Here is a 23711-nt window from a genome sequence, read left to right as displayed (position 1 = left end):
CACGAAGGGTGGCTTTAAAAGTGTCTCATTTGTTAAAGGAGGTACATTCTGGACGGTTGTTAAGAAATAATTCTTTAATCAAGGATTTTTTTTCAATGAATACTTTGTCTTTAACTAGGAACACATTTTATTTTCATCTAGGAGAAAGTTTATTAATAGGTGTCCAATCAAGAGTGGTGTATACAGGTGCATGGTCAGAGATGGTAATGGGACCAATAGCTGAGTGTAAAACAGTGTGAGTTAGTGAGGAGTTAACGAAATATAGTCTATCCTAGAAAAGGATCGGTGCAGGGGGAATTAAACGTATAGTCTTTGGTATCAGGGTGGCAGAATCAGAAGGAATCAATTAGATTTAGATTATGTAACAATTATAGAAAACTATTTCTGGATTTGGAGGTTACAAAATTAGAGGCAGATTTTCGATCAAGGGCAAAGTCAAGAATCTGGTTCTTATCCCTGCAAAAAATGAGTTTATCAAGCTTCTTCTGAGAAAGCTTAGTGATAAAGTTAGACCAGTAAATGGGATAAGGAGCATTAAGACTATATACATTGACAATAGTGACAGGTAAGTTGTTGATGTTTCTATCAATGATGATCCATCGACCTTCAGGATCTTTATCTTCATCAAATTAGTAAAAGTTCCAACGTTTATTTACTAAGATAGAAACTCCACCCTTCTTATCAAGTGCATTCGAATAAAGTGTATGACTAATCAAGGGACTCTAATCTTGAGGTTTTCTATATCTGAATTTAAGTGGGTTTCTTGGAGGCAGATGATATCAGGTTTTTGTTTAACAAGTTGGGATAATACTTTACTACCTTTAATAGGATGACCCAAACCTTTAACATTCCATGTTATGAATGTAATAGATATTAGTATAAATAAGAAGGATGATGCCAAAGGTAGAGTAAAAAAACATGGCAAAGTTAACATTTTCATGGATTGCAATTCATAGAAAATTAAGTATTTTAAGGCATGAACGGAATACATAGTACCAAAATCAGCCTTAGCGTTGAGGTACAAGGAAGGAGGGGGAGAAGACAATAGAGGAGAGGACATTTAAGAATGAAAAAGTTGGAAAAGTAAGGATACATGGGAGCAAGTAATGACAAATGGGTAAAGGTGAAATTGGCTAGAAAGAAGCTGCATAAGAGTATCAGAATCATGTGAGGAACCAGAGTACAGAGGTGGAAAGAGCAGAAGAAGCAAAGAGCAAGAAGAGAAATTGACAACAAAAGTTGAATAAGCAGTGAAAAGGCTAAAAGATTAAGTAGTCAATAACTTGTATTTTGGAAGAAGCGACAGTGATGTATAAGAATCACGTATTTAGTCAAGTCTGCAAAGTAGCAAGAGATGGATCAATTGATTTAATGGGAGATCTTGATTTGTCCCTAGGATGAGTTGAAGAGGATTAGCATCAAGTGGTATAGAGGAGGTTGACCTGCTGCGTTTGGGTGTGAATTTGATATGCTGATTCTTGCGTAACGTGAAAATCGGTGAGTGAAGAGAAGGATCCGATTTGGGAGTGTTGAACACAGGATTCAGGGTAGTAGTATCCATTGGAGACATTTGCAGGGCTTGAAGAAAGCTCTGAAGGTCATTTGGGTCAGTCAATTATTTACTAGTGGCACCTGGGGTGGTCATTATCATCCTAGCAGGGTCTAACAGAACATACTTGATGCTAAGCGATTTCAAGAGAGGTCTCATGTCCAGAAATCTTTTCCTTTTGACCTGTGTGGTTCTGGGGAGATAACGATTCTGTTGCTCAGGAAGAGGATGTGGTAGCTTTTCCTTGTGGCAAGTAGGACTTGACGTTCTTGCTGTCTAAGGAAGCACGTAATGAGGGGTCTAGGTGAGGAGTAACTGTTGGTGAATCAGCGTCTGATTCGGTGAGCACGTTGTAGTTTCAATGGGGGAGAGAAGGTAATCCCTAAAGTTGATGAGAAAACTGATGGGGTCATGTCCTTCAATTTTTTCGGGGATTCCGTAGAAACAAAGGTTGTCTCTTTGATTTCTATCCTCTAATTCAGTGACTTCATTTTCCAATTGGGTAAGTCTTCCTTGCATGTTCGAGACCTTCCACTCTGTCCTCTAAGAAGCCGATTCTTTCCTCCGTCGCCTCGAGTCTGTGAGAAAATGGCTTAATTTCACATTTAATTTCTTTAATCTCTTCCTGTATGGAGAAGGAGCGAGAATCTAGCGAGGAAATGGAGGATATTATAAGTTACTCACCATAGTGACTAACATACTCTTAGTCCTTGGTCCCCTTTCCTCCATACTGCATGGGGCGTTCCTTCCAAGGGACGGGAGAGAGAACCTTTTTCACCAGAAAAAACCTTCTTCCCCTTTAAATTTACAGGTGCGCAGGGTGCCGACTCCGCCCTCCGGTGGCAGACTTCAGTCCCCATTGACGCGTCAACAATAGATTTAACATTGCCTAATGGCACCAGTATTATTAGGGGGGAGGTTGCTGGGACGTATGGAGGAAAGGGGACTAAGAGTATGTTAGTCACTACGGTGAGTAGCTTGTAATTACTCTTCCGTCCCCTTTCCTCCATACTGCATGGGCAATTACAACTGAATGTAGACCCAGGGTGGAAAGGAGACCCTCCTTAAGCAAATAGGTTCCTGAGAACTGCCTGTCAGAAAGCCGCGTCAGATCGAGAGCTGGCATCCAAACAGTAATGCTTGCAGAAAGCTGAGGGAGTGGCCCAAGTGGCCCCCCTGCTTATGACTTGCCAAGGGACATGGCGCTGGAATGAGATGGCCGTTGCCTTGGCCCTGACTACATATGCATGCATGTTGGTCGGCAGCGGTTTGTGCTGGCCATCGTACGCTTCTTAGATGGCCGAGACCATCCAGCGGGATATGGAGGCCTGATAGCCTGGCCTCGAGCCTCCGAAGGTGACAAACAGGGCATCCGATTTGCGGAAGCCCTTGGTCCTTTCCAAGTAGAACTTCAGGGCACGCCTGACATCCAGGCAGTGCCGCACTCTCTGTGCTTCGTCTTTAGGATCGGCAAAAAACATAGGAAGGACTATTTCCTTGTCCAAGTGGAAAGCAGACGGCACCTTGGGCAGAAATGCTGGGTATGTCTGCAGGACTACTTTGTCCCTGTGAAAGGAAGTACATGGTTCTGAGGCGACCAGCGCCTGGATTTCGCTGACTCTATGAGCCGAGTTGAGGCCAATGAGTAAGGCCGTCTTGATGGTGACCAGCCTGATGTCCGTGGACACCATTGGCTCAAACAGTTTGTGCGCCAGGGGCACCCAAGACTATGTTGAGGTCCCACACAGGGTGCGGCCTCTTGACGGGAGGGTAGAGCCTTGCGAGCCCCGTCAAATATTTCTTGACGATAGGATTGGAGCAGGAGAAGATCCCCTTCTCCGAGTTCCTGTAAATCCCGATGGCTGCGAGGTATGTACGGCAGGTATCCACCTGCACACCAGAGTGGGTGAGGTGCGCCGAGAAGGAGAGCACGTTGTTTAAAGTACATGGCAGGGGGTAGAGTTCCCTGGAGTCTGCCCAGTGGCAGAATCTGGTCCATTTACTTTTATACTGGGCCCTGGTAGCCTTGCTCCTTGCGCCCTGTATAATTTCCAGATTAGCCTGGGAGAGGCTGAGGTGCTGCAGCATTACCTGCTCCAGTACCACACTGTGAGGGCTAGTTTCTGTGGATGACCCTGCCCCCCCCTGCTGCGCCAGAAGATGTGCTCGGCCCGTCGGGAGGTGAATAGGAGGCATCTCCGAGAGGCTGTGCAGCTCCGAAAACCATGGCCTGGCCGGCCACCATGGAGCTTTTAGAATGCTGTTGAGTTGGCGAGACTCCTTGATCTTGCAAATCACTCTGTGAATCAGCGGTGTGGGCAGGAAGGAGTAAGCCTTCATGCCGTTCCACTGAAGCCGAAATGCATCGCCCAGGGAGCAGAGGCCCTGTCCCTGCCAGGACGCAAACTGTGGGCACTTCTTGTTGTGCCAGTTGGCAAAAATATCCACCTCGGGATGTCCTGGGGATTTTGAAGATCTCCTGAATAACAAGGTCGTTTAGCTGCCACTGGTAATTGTCTGCTCCCAACCTGCTGAGCCTGTCCACCGCCAGGTTGGATTCCCCCGGGAGGTGGACTGCCGTGAGGTAGATGTCGTTTTCCAGGGCCCACTCCCACATGCTGATTGACAGTCTGCACAGTGGAGGGGATCTGGTGCCTCCCTGCTTGTTGATGTAGTACATGCTGGTCCAGTTGTCTGTCTGGATGAGGACAACCTTGCCCCCGAGTAGTGGTAGGAATGCTCTCAGCGCTAGCCAGATGGCGTTCAGCTCTAACGAATTGATGTGGTATTCCTGCACCTGTCGAGTCCAGGTGCCGTGGACAGAGAGATCGTCCAGGGTGGCTCCCCAGCCCTCGAGCGATGAGTCTGTGGTGATGGTGGGCGGCCGAACGGGCTTGCCCGTCTGTAGGTTGCAGTCCCTGGACCACCATGTTAGGTCTGGGTGGAGAGATGGAGGAGCGTTTATCATCTCGGATTGAGAGCGCCGCTGCTTGTTCCATGAGGCTGCGAAGTGCAGCTGAATCCACCTCATCCTCAACCTCAATCTCGTGTGTCGGACGGCTAATAGGACTGCCGCCAAGAGACCCAGGAGATGCTGGTACCACCATGCCGAGGTCCCCTCTCTGCTGAGGAAATGGGTGGTGGCCTTCTTGATGGCCAAGATTTTGTCCTCCGACGGAAATACCTTCTCGGAGCAGGTGTCCCAGATGAGGCCCAAGAAAGTCAGAGTCTGCGTGGGCTGCAGCTGCGACTTCTTGAGATTGAGCGAGAATCCCAGATCGTGCAGTGTGTTCATAAGGGCATGGGAAGAGTGGTGAGACGCTTCCAGAGAAGTTATCCTTGACGAGCCAGTCATTGAGGTATGAGTAGATGTGGAGGCCCTGCGCTCCGAGGAGGGTAGCCACCGCATTCATGAGCCTGGTAAAGACCCTGGGGGCCGAATTGAGGCCAAAAGGAAGGACCTTGTATTGAAAATGGTTGCCCATGATCCTGAATTGTAGGAAAGAACGATGGGGCTGCCAAATCGGGACGTGTAGGTAGGCATCCTTCAGATCCAGGGAGTAAGTACATCCAGTCTCCCTTGCACAATGTCTCCGCTATAAAAACTGGCGTAACCATCTTGATTTTTTGAAGGGGTAAGGAGAGTTTGAGGGTGTTAAGATCCAGCACAACTCTCAGGCCCGCCTGGTGGTTCTTCTGAATGGCGCAAATCCTGGAGTAAAAGCCCAAGCCTCGCTGGGAGGCTGGGACTTCCTCCACTGCCTGGTTCTCTACGAGTGACTGGATATCCGCCAGAAGAGTTGCTGTCCCAACCTGAGGGAGTGGATGGGAGTAAGGAGGAGAGGCTGGGATGGGTTGGCGGTACCCCGTGGATACTACAGAGAGGATCCAGGGGTCCATGAAATTCTGGTGCCAGAAATGTGCATGGAGAGCATGTGGACAGGAAGGGACGTGTCACTCCTTCTTTCCCTCGGATTCTGTCACGGAGGAGGGGGACTGGAAAAAGCCCTCCCCCCCTTTTTGTTGCTTGCGACGGTTCTGAGACGGCGAGCGGTCCGGCAGCCTGGATCTCCATTCGTGGAAGCCGTGGAACCCTCCATTTGTACACCCCCTGTCGGAGCGCTGCTGTGACTGGGTGTACGACTTCGGCGTGGTCTTTGTCAAGATAGATAAAGCCGTTTGTGAGCGTTTTTTCTTCTTGTCCAGCTCTTTGTCCGTGGCGGAGTAGAAGAGGTCCCTAACCCTCGAACGGAAGATCTAATATGCGTTTCTGGACATCCGGGTTACATTTCGTGGCCCAGAGCCAGGCTGTCCTCCTCATGTCCGTGGCGATACAGATGGCATGGCCAGAGGTGTCAATATGGGCCACAGTGGATTCCATGAGGTCCTGCACCACATGTTTGGCCTCTGCCAGCCCCGCATTAAAATGTGATTGGCTCTGTGGAGGGAGTTCCAGGAGGAAGTCCGCAACTTCCCACCATAACCTTTGGTTAGCGGCAGCCAGCATGGCATCGGCGTTGGCCTGACGAAGATGCAGAGATGCGTTGGAATAGAGTTTCTTTACGTACACCTCCAAGATCTTCTCCTCCTTGCCTAGTAGAGCCGCTGAGGACAACTGAGGCTTGGAGTATAGTGATGCTGCAGCGATCACCGAGGAGTGTGGTTGAGGATGGGCCGAGAGCAAGAATGTATCCCCTCCATCTGCCTGTACTTCGCGTCCAGGCGTCGACTGACCTGCTGGGCAGAGTGGGGCTTAAGTCAACCCTTCTTCGCCAAGGAGACTACGTCAGTCTGCAGAGGAATCCCTGTTTCGGCAGAGGGACGTCGCATGAGTACTTCAGCCAGAACCCCCTCTGTCGGCTGCTCAACCTCGGGCTGGGGTAGGCCTAGGTATTCCGCCAGCCCAGCAAGATGTTCGTGGAAGGCTCTGGCTGAGGATGGCGTGTCCGGATCCTCCTCCTCCTCTTCATCATCATCATCCATGTCCTGTGGATCAGGAGGATCCTACGGAGATGGAGGAGTAGCTGGAGCCAGAGGCTGGGACACAGGGATCGCAGCCGGAGGCTTAGGAGGCGGCGGAGACTGGTACGGAACAGTCTGAGGAGTCGGCTGTGGAGCAGGAGCCAGCGGCTGCACCGGGGCTGGGGGCGCCTGCGGAGGCGCTTGTGGTGCTGCTAGCATAGTCGGGAGGATTTCCCTGATGGCGTCCTTGAGGATAACCCCCATCCGAGGTGACTTTATGAGCCAGAGGAACCTCTCAAAGAACCCCTCTTTACTGGCCTGAGGGGGGACTAGGGGGTACTGACGGGGTAGCCAGAGGCTGCTGGAGCCGCTGCATACCCTGCCCGTATGGACGCAGTCGGAAGCTGCACTGCACATAAGAAGGATAGGCTGTCGGTCACGTACCTGGTTAAGGCCAGTGCCACCTTGACACTCGTTCTTCGCCGAACTCCTGGAATGGCATCAGACGGGTGCCTCTGTCTGGCACGGTGGCAATCTTGTCTGGTGGCCTGCCACGTGCCTGCGACACGTTGCTCGGCTCGCAGGGCCCAGCCTCTTCCAGGACTCTTGTATGTGGATCACGAGGCCTACCGTGCTCCTCGGGCATAGGCCCGGTAGGTGCAACACCCTTGACCTGGGGGTCGGTAGAGTTGCGTTTAGGCACCCCCTTGGACGTATTGCCGGTAGTAGGGCGCAGCCCCTCGGCCATATTGCACGATACAAGGGCGGAGCCTCTCAGATGACAATCCAGTACAAGAACCTTCCGGTCCCTCCACACTGCCACTGGGACGATCAGAGGATCCCTCGGGCCCGAAGGCCGATAGCTGTAGCACCCTCGGTGCACATGCTGGTACAAAGACCCGATCGGTCCCTCCCGCGCGGGAGAGTCCTTGGAAAGGAGTCTCTCTTGCGGGGTGCGATGGAAAATGGCGGCCCTTCCTTGGGCCTGGCTCAGTGTTTCACGAAGTTCTTGAGGTCCTCTGGAGGCGACTTCTGGAAGAGCTCTCTCCAACTGGCTAGTCTGTTCTTCAGCGCTTTCGATGACAGCAATCCACATGCTGTACAAGCTTGCCAAACCGTGGTCTGTGCCAAGGCAGAGGGCGTGGGGGTCTGAAGTTGGGAAGAACCCTTTCCAGGATAGACACCTGCTGAACCCTGTGGAAGTCGACATGCGCCAGGGAGGAGGGTGGCGCCTGAGGACCGAGTACCTGAATGAAAAAAAGACAAAGAAGAAATATTCACGCGTGGAATTACACAGCCGAAGCCAAACGCAGGAGCGCTGGTGAATTTGGCCCGTTCCCGTTGGCCCGGGAAAGGGGACTGAGGTGTGGCGCCGGAGGGCAGAGTCAGGGCAGCGCATGCTCCCTGGGTCGCACCGCAGCGCCTCTAAATTTAAAGGGGAAGAAGGTTTTTTCTGGTGAAAATGGTTCTGTGTCCTGTCCCTTGGAAGGGACGCCCCATGCAATATGGAGGAAATTACCAAGTTCTTCTAAGATTTTCTCCATACAGGTTTTGAATGGTATTGTCAGGAGGCGGCGAAATTTTGGCCAGATCAACCATTGTAATAAATTAAATTGGGCTCATATGATGAAAAACATGAGAAAGAATGACCCAATTGCTGGTTAGAATAGTAAGCACGGGCAAGAATTGATTTGAAGGTGCTACGAATATGGGTAATAAAGTTCTCAAATTGTTTATGGCAAGGTTTAAATTCACAGAATGTTATGAAAGCAATAGCAGGTTGACTCTAGAATATTGTGGCAGTTGATGTTCAGGTAGGCTGGTAGCAGTACTACAAACTTATGTACCAAGGGGATTTATTTGTTTAATTATAGAAAGTGAGCGCTGTGATTCCAGTGTATGAATTGTACTACTTGTGTCCACGTATATTTCTCACTAAATAGGGTTTCCAGTGTCTGTGAGAATAAAAGTATAAATAAAAGAAGCAGTTCCAAGTCACTCTTAAAAATCACTGGGAATGAGCACAACAAAAGTTAAGAGTTGTTATGAAACACTGCGCATGAGGGTTTTAGGAAATTTTAAAAGGAATAACATTTATATTTATTACAGAAATCCCATTGGCAAAAATATTTTAATTGGACCAAATCTCAAAAAATTTCTGTGAGGTAAACTGCACTTTAAACTTGCTGTCCATATGAGTAATAATGGGCAGAATCCTCAAAAATGAGTAAAAGACTTACAAACTTTGTAGTGGAAAAGACGTGTTCCAGGAGCATGCAGACCTCCTACACGATTATGCCCGTCAGCTGATAGGACGCGTCAGCAACAATAATGACGTGAGGCCATGGTTGTAGGCTTTGTCCCCTCACACAGTCGAGCAGCTTCCCAAGCAAATCACGGACAAAGTCACACCACGCACACTCAGAGGACCTTGCTGGGGAACAAGGAGAACACCATCCTCCAAGCGGAGTCGCACGGATGGAACTCATAGAAATTGTCCCCATATTTAAGAAGGGTGACCGTGACCAACCAGGGAACTAACGCCCAATATCCTGTATGGATGGAGCAAGGAAGCTCTTTGATAAAGTCATTCTGGAACGGCTGCTGGAATGGACAGAGGCAACTGGAGTCATCAATCACCTGCAGGCTGGGTTCCAGAGGGGGACCAACACCATTGAACAGGCTTTTCGACCTTGACCTCATCCTAAACATGTATACCGTTCTAAAATGAGCAAGGGTCTGCATGGTTTTTGTAGACCTTAGGACTGCTTTCGATTGTTGTCCCTAGAAATTCTCTGTGGGAGGTTTTGGTAAAGAAGAACATCCTCAGAGGTTACTACTATCAATTCACTCACTGTACCCGGACAGTAAAGCCACTGTTAGATGGGGCTTGATGCAACAGATCCTATTTCTGTCCACAGAGGTGTAAAACAAGGGTGCGTATTGGTACCTTGCTCTTTAGCTTATATATAAATGAAGTGATTGATAAACTAAAGTTAGATTGCCTGGATCCCCATAAAATGGCCAAGCCCTGCTCTTTTTTTGCTGGCAACATATCCAATGAGTTTGAGATACACCCATGCTACATTTCTGAAGAAGTGTAAGGACCCCAAATTAGAGCTGAACAAAGGGAAAACGAAGGTAATGGTTTTCAGACACAGATTTACTAGATCATTGAGAATTGCTGTTGATGTAGAGGAAACCCTGCTTGAACAAGTCCAAGAATATGATTATCTTGGGATTAGGTACACTGAGAATAGGCTGTGGACCAAGCAAATCACTGAAACAACTACGACCCTGCACCAATATAGTGGGGTTATCAGACATTTTCATCATAGCCATAATAGCGGTGCCGTCACCCTGGCTCTCCAGCGTTTCAGGTTGCAAGTGGTTGCCTCAGCCTCTTATGGGGCAGATATTTTGGGATTCACAGGTGCCCGATCATTCAACAGTGTGGAAAACACATTTTTGAGGTCACTATTTATGTTAGCAGTGGGTACCCGTGGCACGAGGCTGTGTTTTGAGTGCGATCTTCAGACAATCGAAGATCTCATCAGGGTGAAACCACTACAGTACTGGGCCAGACTTGTATTCAACTAATCCAGCTAGCTATAGGGAAGTTGTAAAGCATGTTTGGTCTTTGGAAGGTGCAAAATCACTTCCCTGGTTCAGGCATGTAAAAACCTGGCTGACTAAAATGAACCTTAGTGTCCACTGGGTATCCCCTGACGCCATGACCAGTGGTGCTAAAGGGTCAATTAAACATGCCAGTGTTGAACTTTGCAGGAATTCGTCAGTGGCAGTGTGTGAAAGACTCAACCTTGCTTTGCACGTGCACTTTTTATTGCGTTTTGCATCGATACTTTGAAAGCGGGCTTTTTCTTCAAGAAATGGAAAGGGACAAATAGATATGCCATGTCCAGCCTGTGGTGAGTTAGAGGAGTCTATCAGCCACTTTATGATCTTTTGCAAAGGCTATAACGATTATAGAGTGAAATATCCAAGCCCTTTGTTTAAACAGGCAAGCGTCAAACGAGTGGAGGTAGCAATTGCTTTCTGTAAAAGTTTGAATAATTTGGGTGCGCTTTTTTTGTTGCCAAGTACATGTATAGGGCCTGGCTGAGAAGTACCAACTTGAGGAATGTTCTTGCTGCTGTTTTTTTAAACTGATGCTTATGAGTAAGCAATGAACTTGGGCTTTTTTTAAATTATATTTCATCCACTCTATGTAATAAACATTATTTCGTGTTTAGGGAAGTGTTAACTCTTGTATGTATTAGGTACTTCATGCCATATTATTAGCCAATTGATTTGATTAATTGTGTGAAGATGCTTTTTATCAAACGTATTTGTTATTTGTGTAACCTTTATGGCTTACGCCACAATAAAGTAACTGATTGATACTTTGTCGTGCTCCTCCTAGACCTCCATCTGTCCTCAACTTGGCGAATACAATTTTGCTAATGTCTTATCCCGCATAATGCCCACTCTTCTTATGCCACACCTAGTCCTGCTTGTACCATCTGGATTTATTGTGGGAGCATGAAGGCAGTGTAACCTGCATAGAATATTCACCATTGTACATCAAATAAACTCAGACCTCAAGCCAGAAGATGTTGAATTAGAAGCTGAATAGTGATTTGATGTGGAAGCAAGTTGCAAGTGAAGGCTCTGGTGCAGATGCGATAGACCAGGCTCCTCTTTTATATTTTATATGACCCTCTAACCCAGGCTTGTCCAGCCTTTTTGAATATGGGGCTGAAGGATTCACTTTTTGTCACCCAGTGGGCCGGCGAGCCAAAAGTCAACAACCTCACCCAAAGCAGTATATTAAAAAGCGATATTGTGTGACCTTTGCCACAATAGCACCACAGGCAGTGATAGCCATGTAGTCCCAAAGATAGCTTTTGGTGTCATGGGCAGTGAGCAAAGGTTAGTTGCTTGTGATTTCTTTCAGTGTCTATGTGTTAATATTTTTCTGAAATAGTGGGGGCGACCGAGCATAGCGAGGGAGCTACAAGGTTCTAGGGAGGGTTTGCGGGGGTTCACCCCTCCCCCCAAGAATTTATTTTCAAATATGGGGTTGAAATGGTGCATTTTACAGCAGAAAATGTGACCAAAAAGCCATACGTTTGCAATCAGCTCTAAAGGGGAACATGAAAATTCTGTCACCAACAGCAGAAAAGAACATTTTACAACACAACACATGTTAATGATCGATGTGTCCACAGTGTAAGACAGCACTGTCACTGATGTAACACATTGTCATGCTGGTTGTACCCGAAATATGCCCCTGTAGCAACATATCTATGCTGGCTGTTCCTAATTTAGGCCAGCATTGTCCTGTACAAAGCATGATTGATGCTGCCTGGGCATGTGCAGTGTGCCCAATACATATGGCAGCTTATCTCTGTAATACACATTACTTCTGTGGTGATGAAAGAAGCATAGTTCAATGCAACAGATAAAATGTGTAAAAGCGATCACCCAAAGGTGAACCTAATTGAAGAAATGCAATGTGAGCACAATCTTAAAGTATGCAACCTAGCAGGCCTAGTGCACACTTTACCTTTTCTTTCACCAATAAATCAGGGGGAGAGTGCAAACGCAGTCCCCCACTACCAGAAATAATGCAGTTGTGTATCCCGCATTTGGGAACATAGCAGGGGTCAGCAAATCCGATGTGCATTGGGTAAGCCTCATCCTGGGAGATCTGCCCTTGAGATCAGATTCTCCCCTGCCAGCTAAGTATGAGTTGCATGCAAGAGGGCAGGGGTTGGGTCAGTTCTGGGAAGCCCCGCTAAGCGAGGGTGAGAAGGCAGGCCATGACCCAGCCCAACCCCCCACACCTCCGGAAGCTCTGAGCATCTGCAGAGCTGCCTGTCCCGCGTGTAGGGGGAAGCTCCAGCAGGCAGAGCCCAGTAGAAGAGCAGATTGTAGCGCAGTTCCTTTCTCCCATCAGGCCCTGCTCAGCCCGAGATTTGTATAAATAGCAGGATGGCTCGAGCAGGCCTGTTGCAGTCTGCCCACTGGCCTGTCGGCCCCACACGGGCCCATGGCCCTCCTGAGCAGAGCTGCTCAGCGCTGGCCCCATTGACACCATCATAATCATCCTGGACCTCGACGCTCCACCACCCCTGAATCTCAGAGTTCTGCTCAATGACAATGCTGAAGCTTTGACATCTTTGCCGTAACCATATGCCGTGTTGCGTCAGCCGAGCCTGCACAGCGCCAAAGGCAAGTATTCCCTTGTCCGGGCCCAGAGGTCACCGAGTCTTCCAGTGCCATCCACTTAGCACGGCCTACTGTTCCCAGCGTTTTCTACCTGCATATCAGCACCACTCCCAAACAGAACTGCATCATTGGGGCCCATCGCTGCTGCTCTCTGACCTGACCCCAGCGCAAAGGCACCCATGCTTCTGGTCTGATGCTGAAAAGCCTGGCTCTGCTGAGATCCGAAAGACAAGAACTAAGGTATTTTGGGAACATAGTACTATTGTTTTTTGTGTTGCAACTGTATCAGCTCACACCTCTCCTGAAGGGTATAGGCTGCCCTCAGACTGCGCTACCAAAAGAGTGAAAATAAGTTATACCTGTTGGGCTTGCCTGTTTCACTTTTATGATTGGGATCACTGCTGCATGGGTATTAAGCGCGTTATAAATAACCTATTATATCAGATCATATCATAGATCACAGATGAAGATCATAAGCAACTTCCAGAAACCTTGGCAGGTGGTCCACTGAGGCCCATTTGCAGGTTGCAGTGTGTTATTGGGGCACTACTAGGGTAACATATTGTGCTGTACATGTGGTATTCGCCATGCTTTGATACCCCACTGGCCACATCTATAATGTCCAATGTACTTGGTATAATGCATGGACATTTTCATCAATCCGCACTGTGCTTAGAGGTAAACGTAACTGAGCTCCTGCTGTTGTTCTTTGTCTCGAGACGAGGAAAAAAAGCACTGCAAAGGTTAAGTTTCTCAGCTAGTAAAGGTTCATCCTCGATGACATTCGCAATTCAAAAGAACCATATTTGGGGCAGACAGGCTGTGTCGCCACAACCCCTGCTAAACATATGTCCAGAGATGACAAACCTTGAAAGTAACTCCACACAATGGCCCTCTGAGCAGCGGCCCACGGCTATCGGATAGACCATGTGCGCAGCAAGAAAATGAACAATAAATGTGCTCTCACGAGGTATAAGTCAGGGAAGCCCACTCTTGCCTCCAACTGAGTGCATCGGCAGATGCACCGCTGGCGTGTATGCTATGAAAAGAACATGGACACAAGAGACCTTGGTTCGATTATCACAAATGTATCATTTCCCTTGCTGCAGATGACATTTAAATTTATTTCTGAAACCCTATCACGTATATTATTACTGAAAGTGGTTGCTTTTTTGGATCTCTATGTGGACTAAAGGTCAATGGAACCAGGTAAAGAATGTTAACCCTAAATGCAGTCCACTCTTGCGGTTGTGGCCCCATAGATCTACACAGGAGCCATACATCAATGAAATGTATTAGAATTCTGATGTGTCATAGCACTGATGGCTTACTACAACTCAATCAAATGAAGGTCTAGGCTATCTTTATGACTGTGTAGATCGGTGGCCAGTGCTACATGGTGAGCAGGATTTCAATTGTAAAAATTGTGCTACTCCCAAAGCAACTTTTTTTGTATATTAGGCACTCAGATTACTGCAATTATTCTTGGTTAAACTAATGCCCACTAGGGGAGTCACAGTATGGAAGGAGGCTAAGTATCACAAGTTTGAGCTCCCTATCAAACTTAAATGTTGGTATTTCAGCAATTAACACTATTTCACGGTCTTTCTGGCCCTTTCTGTACTCAATCGTGTATTGCCCACACAGATCTTGGGTCCAACACTGCAGCACCTTTTGTTTTGGAGATGCGTGCCTGGTGTGGGTATCACCGTTTTGGAGGGCATGCTCAGTGAGAACCATTGGATGTTTATTCCTACCTGCCGGTGCTTGCCCGAAAGAAACACAGTGTGGGAGAAGAAGCACTGTCATCTTTGCAACCCCAGCAAGCTACAACTTTCGAGTGGTGGCGAACAGGCACACTATTCAGGAAGACCCTGCACCTTGTCACGATTTCAGTGTCATGCAAAATTCTGCAAAAAACAGTCATTTGTATAAAAGACGCAAAGACAGACTTTTTTGCACAAACTGCAGATTAATTTAATAACTGACAAATGCCCAGCTTCACAACACGTTCTTCGGCGCAAGTGATGAGGTGTGCCAACACATCTCCTGACTTGCGCCAAAAAAAGGAGCAGCCCAATCCACAAAGGGAATCTGAATGGGCGCATCTTATATGTGCCAATTCAGAAAGCCTTTTTGACTCCTTTGCACATTTGCACAAATCAGGGGGTGTTTCTGAACAAATCTTTTTGTGCAACAGCAGAGGTATTAACCACTGCTGTCTTCATTGCATTTATATTCTTTAAACGGGGATGGAAATGCCGTTGTTTTTTTTGGATCCCATTTTACAGTGACGTCATGATGAAATGCACCCCCAGCACCTACTTGGGTGTCGAGAGCCTGTAGAACATTAGTGTTAGAACAGAAGAACTCGGTGGCCACAGCATCATTGGCACTACAGCTCAGCCCCCTGGAAATCAGCAGGTCACCTTTGAGAATAAGGTGACGTGCGCATTTCCAAAAATGTGGAAATAGCACATCCTCTGTTCAATTATTTGAGAAACTGGCCCAAAATCTACATTTTTGAATAATTAAAGAAATAATCACAATATGAGGAAAAAGGGAGGCGGGGTGGGTGGGCAGACATGGGCCCGATGGGCAATGAAGGGCTAGAAAAGAGAGCGCAGTGGGCCAGAGGTGGTGCCAAAAAGCAGAGCGATTGGCTGGAATGAGGAAGCGAGCTGTAGATTGGGATCAAGAATGGAGAAAAGTATTTCTATTTATATATGGCGCCGAAAGCCTGCAGGCATTGGGGCGCCAAGAAACATCAACACAAGCAAACAATGGAAGACGGCACATCGATCGGATCACAGATGAAGGTTACGTGAAGAGAAACGTTTTTAACTTTCGTCAAAATCGTGTTAGGTTTTGTTCTTGTCTTAAGATCAGGGGAGGAGAGTTTCAAAGTTTGGCTGAAAGGACTGGGAACGATTTTTCGAGTCCATTGGTCAGCTTAAATCTTGGATTGAGGATCAGTGCTCGAGCAGTTGAGCGCAGAGTACGTCTAGCCTCATAAAGGGTCGACATTTATTTAAGCTAGGGTGGCAACATCCTGTGTAAACATATGTGAATGATCACAGCTGCCTTGAAGTGGACCTTTTCATGTACCAGGAGCCAATGCATGTCTTGTCGACTGCTGGAGATATGTTCCTGTCGTCGTTCTGTGTAACTTGCTTTTTTGGTAGGCATTTTGTGCTGGCTCCTATTAATAGGGCACTGCAATAATCAATCCTTGTTAATAGTATGGCCAGTGCAATAAATGTACAGTTGGGCTCAGAGAGGAATGGACAGATATTTTTCAACAGTCGGAGGTAGTGAGCACAATTCTTAAGCACGTGGTTGACATGAGTCTGGGAGCCAAGGGAAGACTCAAGGTAGATACCTAATGTTTTCACCTTCTCAGATATTTGTTTTAGCTGAAAAAACAGCCTTTCAAAATTTCGAATTACAAGTTCATGAAACATATCAACACCAATTCAGATTTACAATATTATTGGGTTTCCTCAATTCACTTTACAATCAAACAATATAGACAATGAGAGAGAAATTCTTTTTTTTTTTAAAAAAGACACCAGTCCATCCTAAAAAGGCATCAAAGTAGTGTAATATTATTAGATATTTACATATAATATTTACAGTAACCACATTCGAAACATCACAATTTTACAAACTATCCCAAAAATTAACATTTGCAGATTGCATCATCAGATAGAAGGTGAAATTCAATTCACGGAGCACTTTGGGATGTTCCAACAGATTCAAGGACTGCATTAAGGGTACCATCGCTATGTTCATTCTCAATTTATGACTATTATAAAGACTTTTCCATAGCATATCAGAGTCTGAAATTAAATATTCTACAAACAAATGCTGGAAAAATCTCACTCTCAAAGGGAGTAAAGCAGAGCATTCAACAATCGGATGCTTTAATGTTTCAATTTTTGAAACATCACAGAAAAACCAGCAGCAATTATCTTGGCTAAGGTTCCGCCTGAACATGATTTCCTTGGTATATCACAAATTCATCCTTGCCTCATGTATAAGTATCTTCACTTAGGATCGGGAAATTTTAACAGGTACTGTTCAGCAGCATACCATTTTTTAATGCTGTAACGTTGCACCTTAAACAACCGAAGTAACAAAAATGTTTGTCTAGTTTTAATCCAATCCTACAACCAGAGTTTTGTTTTAGCTCTGGTCGGGTTGTTTATCAAGGTACTCTATGATACCCCTATGTATTCCAAGATATTCTTTGTGCTTGTTCTCCAAGCCAGAATCTTTACATGTTTAGCGGTTAGCTCATATTTGGCCAATACATCCATAATGGTGTTTGGTATCACCACCAACAAGTACTTCCTGTAAAGAGAGAGAATCTTCCAACAGTACACGGCATAGAGTGAGACCATTCCTAATTCGTGATGAATAAGGCACATAGAAGCAGCCTGCGGCGAGCCAAGAATAGCCCTCCAAAACCGAGCTTCAAGTTTCTGCCAGAGAAGTTCTGCCAGGCAATGCCTTGTCTCTGCACAATAGGTAAGGATGGGGGTTACCTTTTGTTTGAAAAAGATAATAGCAGGCAAAAATTTAAATGTACCATATTTACCCTGAATAACACGGGCCTGGGCAATGCCAGTCTTCAACTTAAGATCAAGATCTTGAGAATAGGGTAAATCGCTAAAATGGCTGCTCATGATACGGCCCAAATACTTGTATTCTGCAACCACCTCCAACTTATTATCCTGCAAGAGCCAAGGCACTGACCTGCGAGTCCTTCTGTGGTTAACGTCCAAGACCATGATCTAACATTTAGATTGATTGATCTTCAACAAGTTGGCCTCAACATATCTGCCAAGCTGGGAAAGGAGGGAACGCAGTCCCCCGGGAGTCTTAGCCAATAACACAAGGTAATCAGCATAAAACTAGGGGATCGCGCACCCTCCCAACCTGGGTGAATCCGAAATAATATTAGCAAAATCATGGGACATATCAGAGACACAAAAGTTAAAGAGGGTGCAGGCCAAAAGACTGCACTGCGTAAGGCCTCGAAAAGTCTCAATAGGTTCTGATAGGTTTCCGTCCAGAGACAGTCTGATTTGTATTGTGGTCTTCGAATGTAGCTCATTAATCCAGTAAAGGAGATAATCCGGGCATGCGGCCTTCCGCAGCTTGTTTGTTCATAAGAAGACCTCTACTGACTGAATCAAAGGCAGCTTGGAAATCAATAAATAACAAATAGACTGGCAACTTTTTAGACAATTCCTGGAATGTAATCGCCTGTAAAACATGCAAGTTTATAGCAGTGCCCAGGCCAGGCATAAATCCGGTCTGATTTGGGTCCCGTGCACCGGAGCGTCACAGACTTGAATAGTGAAGGATAGGTCTCTGGGATCAAGTTTAAGCTTTGCCTCAAATGTCAACAGTTCAGCCTTGTTTCCATTAAGACACATCCAGTTTGAGTTCATTCAAGACTCAATCTGGGAGTAGGTGTATTGCAAGTTTTTGGTATCGAGCTTGTAACTCCCAGAGAATTGTAGGACGAACTGGGTGTTTCCGCGTAGTTCGTAAAGTAGACACCATTCTCCTCCAGGAGACTTCACAGAGGTCTGATGTATAGGCTAAAGAGCAGCAGAGATAAAAAGGCACCCTCAAGGATACACTTGATTGGAACTGGGGGAGAGGTGGCATCCCCCTTGTAGATTCTAGAAACCTGGTGCAGAAGGAAAGACTGTATCCAGTTGGTGGATTCCTGACCGCACAGTCCTATGTTCCTCAGAGTGTGTAAGAGGAGCTTGTGGTCTAGCAGGTCAAAAGCTGTAGACAGATCAAACAGCAGTAGTAGACCATGTTTACCACTGTCCATGATTCCAAGCATGTGGGTTAGAAAATCTATAAGTGCTGTCTCCGTACTGTGATGTGGTCTGAAGCCAAATTGTCCGGGGTGCAAGATGTTGGAGGATTTAACAAACACTTGAAGTTGGAATGTGGAAATTTTGTCCAGTATTTTTAACAGGAAATTACAATTAGTGGGGGGTCTTAGGTTATTGGTGTTGTTAGGGTCAATTCCAGCCTTCTTTATCATGGGTGTAACAGTGACAGCATTAATGGAGTCAGGGACCTGGTTATTGCTAAACCATGAGTTAACGAATCTCGCAAAGAAAGGAGCAAAGATTTCTTTGTTCTCGAGAATCAGTTTAGGTGTAAGAACATTTTTTACGGGGCAGGCGGAGGGTGTAAGGAGATCAGGATCTCAATCATGTACGATGTATTGACACATGAACATTTAAATTCAGGTGGGCCTATACAGGGGGATGGAAGTACTGTCGGCAATGAAGCAGATTTTTTTTTTGCCAGTTCACTTCTGATCTTTGCCTGTGATTTTTTTTGTTCCCAATAAAACATTTCATTAGGATTTTTCAGAGAATATACATCAACATCCGCATTACATAAAGCTTGCTTGCAATAAAGTTAAAACATACATGTGAGAGCATCTGCAAATTGTGGGCCTACCCCTCCTGGGCAAGTCCGATTGTTTTCTCGATGAGTCACTGTGCCCCTGTGCGATGTCCACTGAATCTTGGCTATTGTAAGCCAGCGAGTTCCAGATTGGCTGCGGGTCAGACACAGGAATTTCGCAGCATAATCCGTAAATGGGGCTTAGGTGTTTCTAAAGGCCGAGATGTTTCCAAGACACAATGCAGTGATTTTCTCTGACACCACAATATCCCAGCACTTTGCCCACCAATGGTAGTGAGGGGCCATCAGGGTGTTTCCATAACCGCGCTATGGAGATCTTGGCGGCCGTGAGGTGGGTAATTAGAGATGCTATTTGACCTGTCAGTGGGACTTTGCATGTGATTTAGCAATCTTTGCTTCAAAGGCCATTTGTACCTTGAGACAAGTCTGAATGGAAGGGATAAAGAAGGTAGCATGAGCGTTAGGTTTTTCTAGACCTTTCAGAATCTCGAAGAGCGTCTTTGATCTGTTATTAGCTTCCTCAATTTGTGTGTTGAAAATTTTTTTCTTGTTTTGGAATATTGAGAGTCTGTAGACTAAGGTTTTCAAACAGGTTTTGTTAGCATCTGTTGGATATTTGCGCCATCTAGTTTCAGCCTTCCTTTGTTTTTTTTTTAGACCGTAAACTCTCGAGTGAACCATTTTTGATGTGATGTGTTGTCTTTAACCAGCTTATCCTTGAGAGATGCGACTATGTCCAGCACGCTGCATACACTAAGGTTAAAGGCATTGAGACAAGGGGAGCTGGATAGTCAGACTCAGAGGTAGAGAGCATAACCTGTTGTACACACTCCGACAGGTGTGAAGGATGTATTTTATTGAAATGTCGGCTCGCAATTATTTTTAAAGGGTTTTTTGCTTTCGAAAGGAATGGCAGGTATTTAAATATGAAAATCTATATAAAAATTGTGGGACCAGATACAGGGCATAGTGTTTTTTATTTGAAAAATATGTTTTTAGCAACAACCCAATGCAGTATGTTAGATGTTAGAGAGCGATAGAATGTGAGAAAGGATGCAAGATGCAGCAGGAGCATGAAAGAATGAAGGACTGTAGAATACAGGAGGAACTGGGGAGCGTAAGATGCGAGTTGGGAGTATGGTTGAAAGTATTGTAGAGACTGGGAGGTGCGTGTTGTGACTTGTTAGTGTGACAGATCACGCAAGTCTGCACATGACTGGCAGAGTGAGAGGTTTGGGAGTGTAAGGTGTGCTGGGGACTTGGTGTGAGGGATGTGGTGGAGTGGGGTGCGTGGGTGCTTACGGGATTGTAGAACAGAGGGAGAATATGTGTACCATTAAAGGTGATAATGCTCAATAAAGTTAACATTAAATAGGCATACACATTCAACCAAAAAAGTAGAGCAAAACAAACACTGTTCTGTCAAGCCATTGGCATCTGGCACTCCTATTAAACTAATACGAAAGGTGCAAATATTGACAACCTGTCTCTCTTGTAGACTCTCAGACTTCCACTTTCTTACAACCTGTTAATCTTACCCCCTCCAGTCAATAAAAAAATGTGCTGAAAAAATGCCACAAAATAGGTAATTTCATGCTGCAATATTCTGGAGGGTCTGATTTAGGTTAATTGACATTGCTTTTGATTGGCCTTAACATTGAAGGCCATTTGAAGGCTAGCATGCAACGCTCACCAACACCCCCTCATCCACTGTTGTTCCGAGATCCAACCACTAATGTGTAAGCCGTTGCCTACTTCTGTCAGCGACCATCACAATATAAGTGAGGGGATGGGTCACGCAAGAGCCAGGGTTGTGTTTGCAATCTCCTGAGAACATTTTCTCTGGGTAAGCATGAGAACCTAATGTTGGCGCTCTGACATATTGTTATCCTCAATCCTCAGCACATTCCATGTCTACTCTATGGTACTCTGCCAGGCAGAGTGACACTGACTACATGCACTTGCTCCCTTTTTCCGATCTCTTGATATTGCAATATTGTATTCTGTATCTAGAAATTCAGCCAAGTCCCATATCAGATGACCTACCCTTAGCGGCTGCATATTTATGGTGTTCAATATGGTTAAATAAGAAGGTAAATCTTAACACGGACATTGTCAGATTTTTTGAAACTTGCACATTTTAAGACCATTACTAGGCTTAATGTGGCCAGGAGCTTATTACTCCGTGCAAGCACACCCGAATATTTTTCCCATTCCCGGTCAATTACTAAAACGGTCAAGTGGATTGTGGAAAAGGTGATATTGGAGAGTTCATTCTTCTTTTATTGACTAATGTCAATCGAAAATATAAATGCCTGTGTAAAACAAATTACTTCCCTCTTGGTAATCTTCTTTCTGACGAAAGTTCCTCCCACGGATTCCTCATCTACAATATCCCTAGCACAGCTGTCCTTTGGTAACCTTTCAGCTGTCAGGGGGCACAGCGCAGCTCCGTCAGATGCCTCTACGCACTGGATAGGACTTTGGGGCCAGTATATATAGTAGCGCCACACCCCATAACTTCAGTTCCACCCTTTCTCTATAACACTCTGAAGCTGAGGGGCCATAGAACTGATGGTGTACTAGCTTCCCACCAAGAGGGGCAGGTAGGGAGAGTGATGAGGGAACCATGTGAGGAAAACCTTACAGAGAGGCAAGTATTTATTCTTCTAATGGATTCTTTCTCCGCACAGATTTCTCATCTATGATAAAGTCACAAAGCAGTACGTATAACTGGAGGAGGGAGGAAGCAAGAACATCACCTAAACCAGAAAACTCCGGAGGACTGCTCTACCAAAACGAGTATCCTGGCCCACAAGGGAGTCCAAGCAGTAATGCTTAGAAAACATGTGCAAAGATGCCCACTTTGCTGCCTGGTGAATATCCATGGCCAGCGACATCCCCCTGCAGGTAATAGGTGGTAGACACTCTTCTGGTAGAATGAGCTCAGAGACCCTCAGGCACATCCTTACCATCCAGATCGTAGCATTCTGAGATGCACAGAATGACTCACCTTGGCAGGGTTTGTTTAGTCACAGCCATGCCAACAAGAGGAGCAGCATAACTAACGAAAGTAAAGAAACATAGAACTTCAGGGTCTGTAGCCGATCCAACTGATGGAATCGTTCCTGTGCCTTGGAATGATGAGGTGAGGACAAAATACATGAAGATGGATCTTCTGAGAGATGGAAATCGGAGACCACCTTTGGTATTAAAGGGGGTCTCACTATCAACATCACATTCTCTTTAGAATAAAACACATGCCTTTGTAAAACAGACAATGCCTGGAGCTCACTCACACTTCTCGCGGAAGCAATGGCAACCAGGAAAATCACCTTAAGGGTGAGCAATCTAATAAAACAGGAATGAAGGAGCTCAAACAGAGCACCCATAAGAAATGGATAAAACTAAATCCAAATCCCACACCAGAACCACAAACTGACTAGGAGGAAACTGGTTACACAAACCCTGCAAGACCTGCGTAACAGTGGGGATTGTAAAAAAACAAGCCCACAGAAAATCCAACACATGGGATAAAGGATTGTGGGTCCTCTCCTGGCACCAAATCAAAAATGTACATCGCCGACAAGCATAATCAGATTTCGTGGCTGGCCTCTGAGCAGAAAGGAGCACATCGATGGGCGTCGGCTGACCCACTCCTTGTATCTAGGTTCTCTGTAGCCAAGCATGAAGGTTCAGGCTGCTGAGGTTCAGGTAGAAGAACTGCCCCTCTGATTGGAAGAGTAAGTCCACTCTCCTCAGGAGGCACCAGGGAAGGCAGATGGACATGTCCAGCAACTCCAGATATCACATTCTCCAAGGCCAGTACACGGCAACCAGGATCATCGTAGCTCTGAACATGCGCAATCTCCAGAGAACCAGCGAATGACAGGGATCGGCGGGAACGCATAAAGGAGGTCAAAAGTCCACTTGACCGTCAGTGCATCTCCCAGAGTTCCCAGACGTGGAAATTCCATGAAGCAGAACCACTTTCACCTATGGTTGGCACTGGGAGTGAAGAGGTCCACTTGAGGAGACCCCCCGACAGAGCTCCGATTCATGGGAAGCCAAAGTCCGTCTGCTCAAGATTTCCGCTGTGACATTCTCTCATCTGGCCAGATAAGCCACTGTCAGAGAGACACTGTTCTCCAGAGTCGAGAAGCACAGTTGCATTGCTTCTCTGCACAGAGGCTAGGACCCCACACCAGCCCATTTGTTGAGGTAGTCCATGGCCACTGTGTAGTCTGTCAGGACAAGCACAGTCATGCGTTTCACAGAGGGGAGGAAAGCGACCATGGCCAGCCTAATCGCCATCAGCTCCATCAAGTTGATGTGTTCCTGAGTCTCTGCAGGAGACCACAGTTCACTCACCATAAGGTCCGACAGTCGAGCGCCACAGCAAGTCAGATATTCGTCCATGACCACTGTCATTTGAGGCCAAGGTTGACAAAACATGCCTCTCAACAAGGTGTCTCTCACGGCCCACTTGCAT

The 23711-nt window shown here is 46.3% G+C and overlaps 1 protein-coding gene and 1 non-coding gene across 6 annotated transcripts in view; both read right to left on the bottom strand.

Annotated features, from left to right (window-relative positions):
- The window catches only part of TRIM37 (tripartite motif containing 37), a 1981866-nt gene that overhangs the window by 353970 nt on the left and 1604185 nt on the right, over positions 1 to 23711 (bottom strand). The window lies entirely within an intron of this gene.
- LOC138490643 (U1 spliceosomal RNA) lies at positions 12102 to 12263 on the bottom strand. Its single transcript, XR_011275576.1, has one exon. It is a non-coding gene; the product is annotated as a U1 spliceosomal RNA (small nuclear RNA).

The sequence above is a fragment of the Ambystoma mexicanum genome, chromosome 9 (genome assembly GCF_040938575.1).
Source record: "Ambystoma mexicanum isolate Mex_15411 chromosome 9, UKY_AmexF1_1, whole genome shotgun sequence".
Lineage (NCBI taxonomy): Eukaryota > Metazoa > Chordata > Amphibia > Caudata > Ambystomatidae > Ambystoma > Ambystoma mexicanum.
This window is presented reverse-complemented; position numbering and strand designations above follow the sequence as displayed.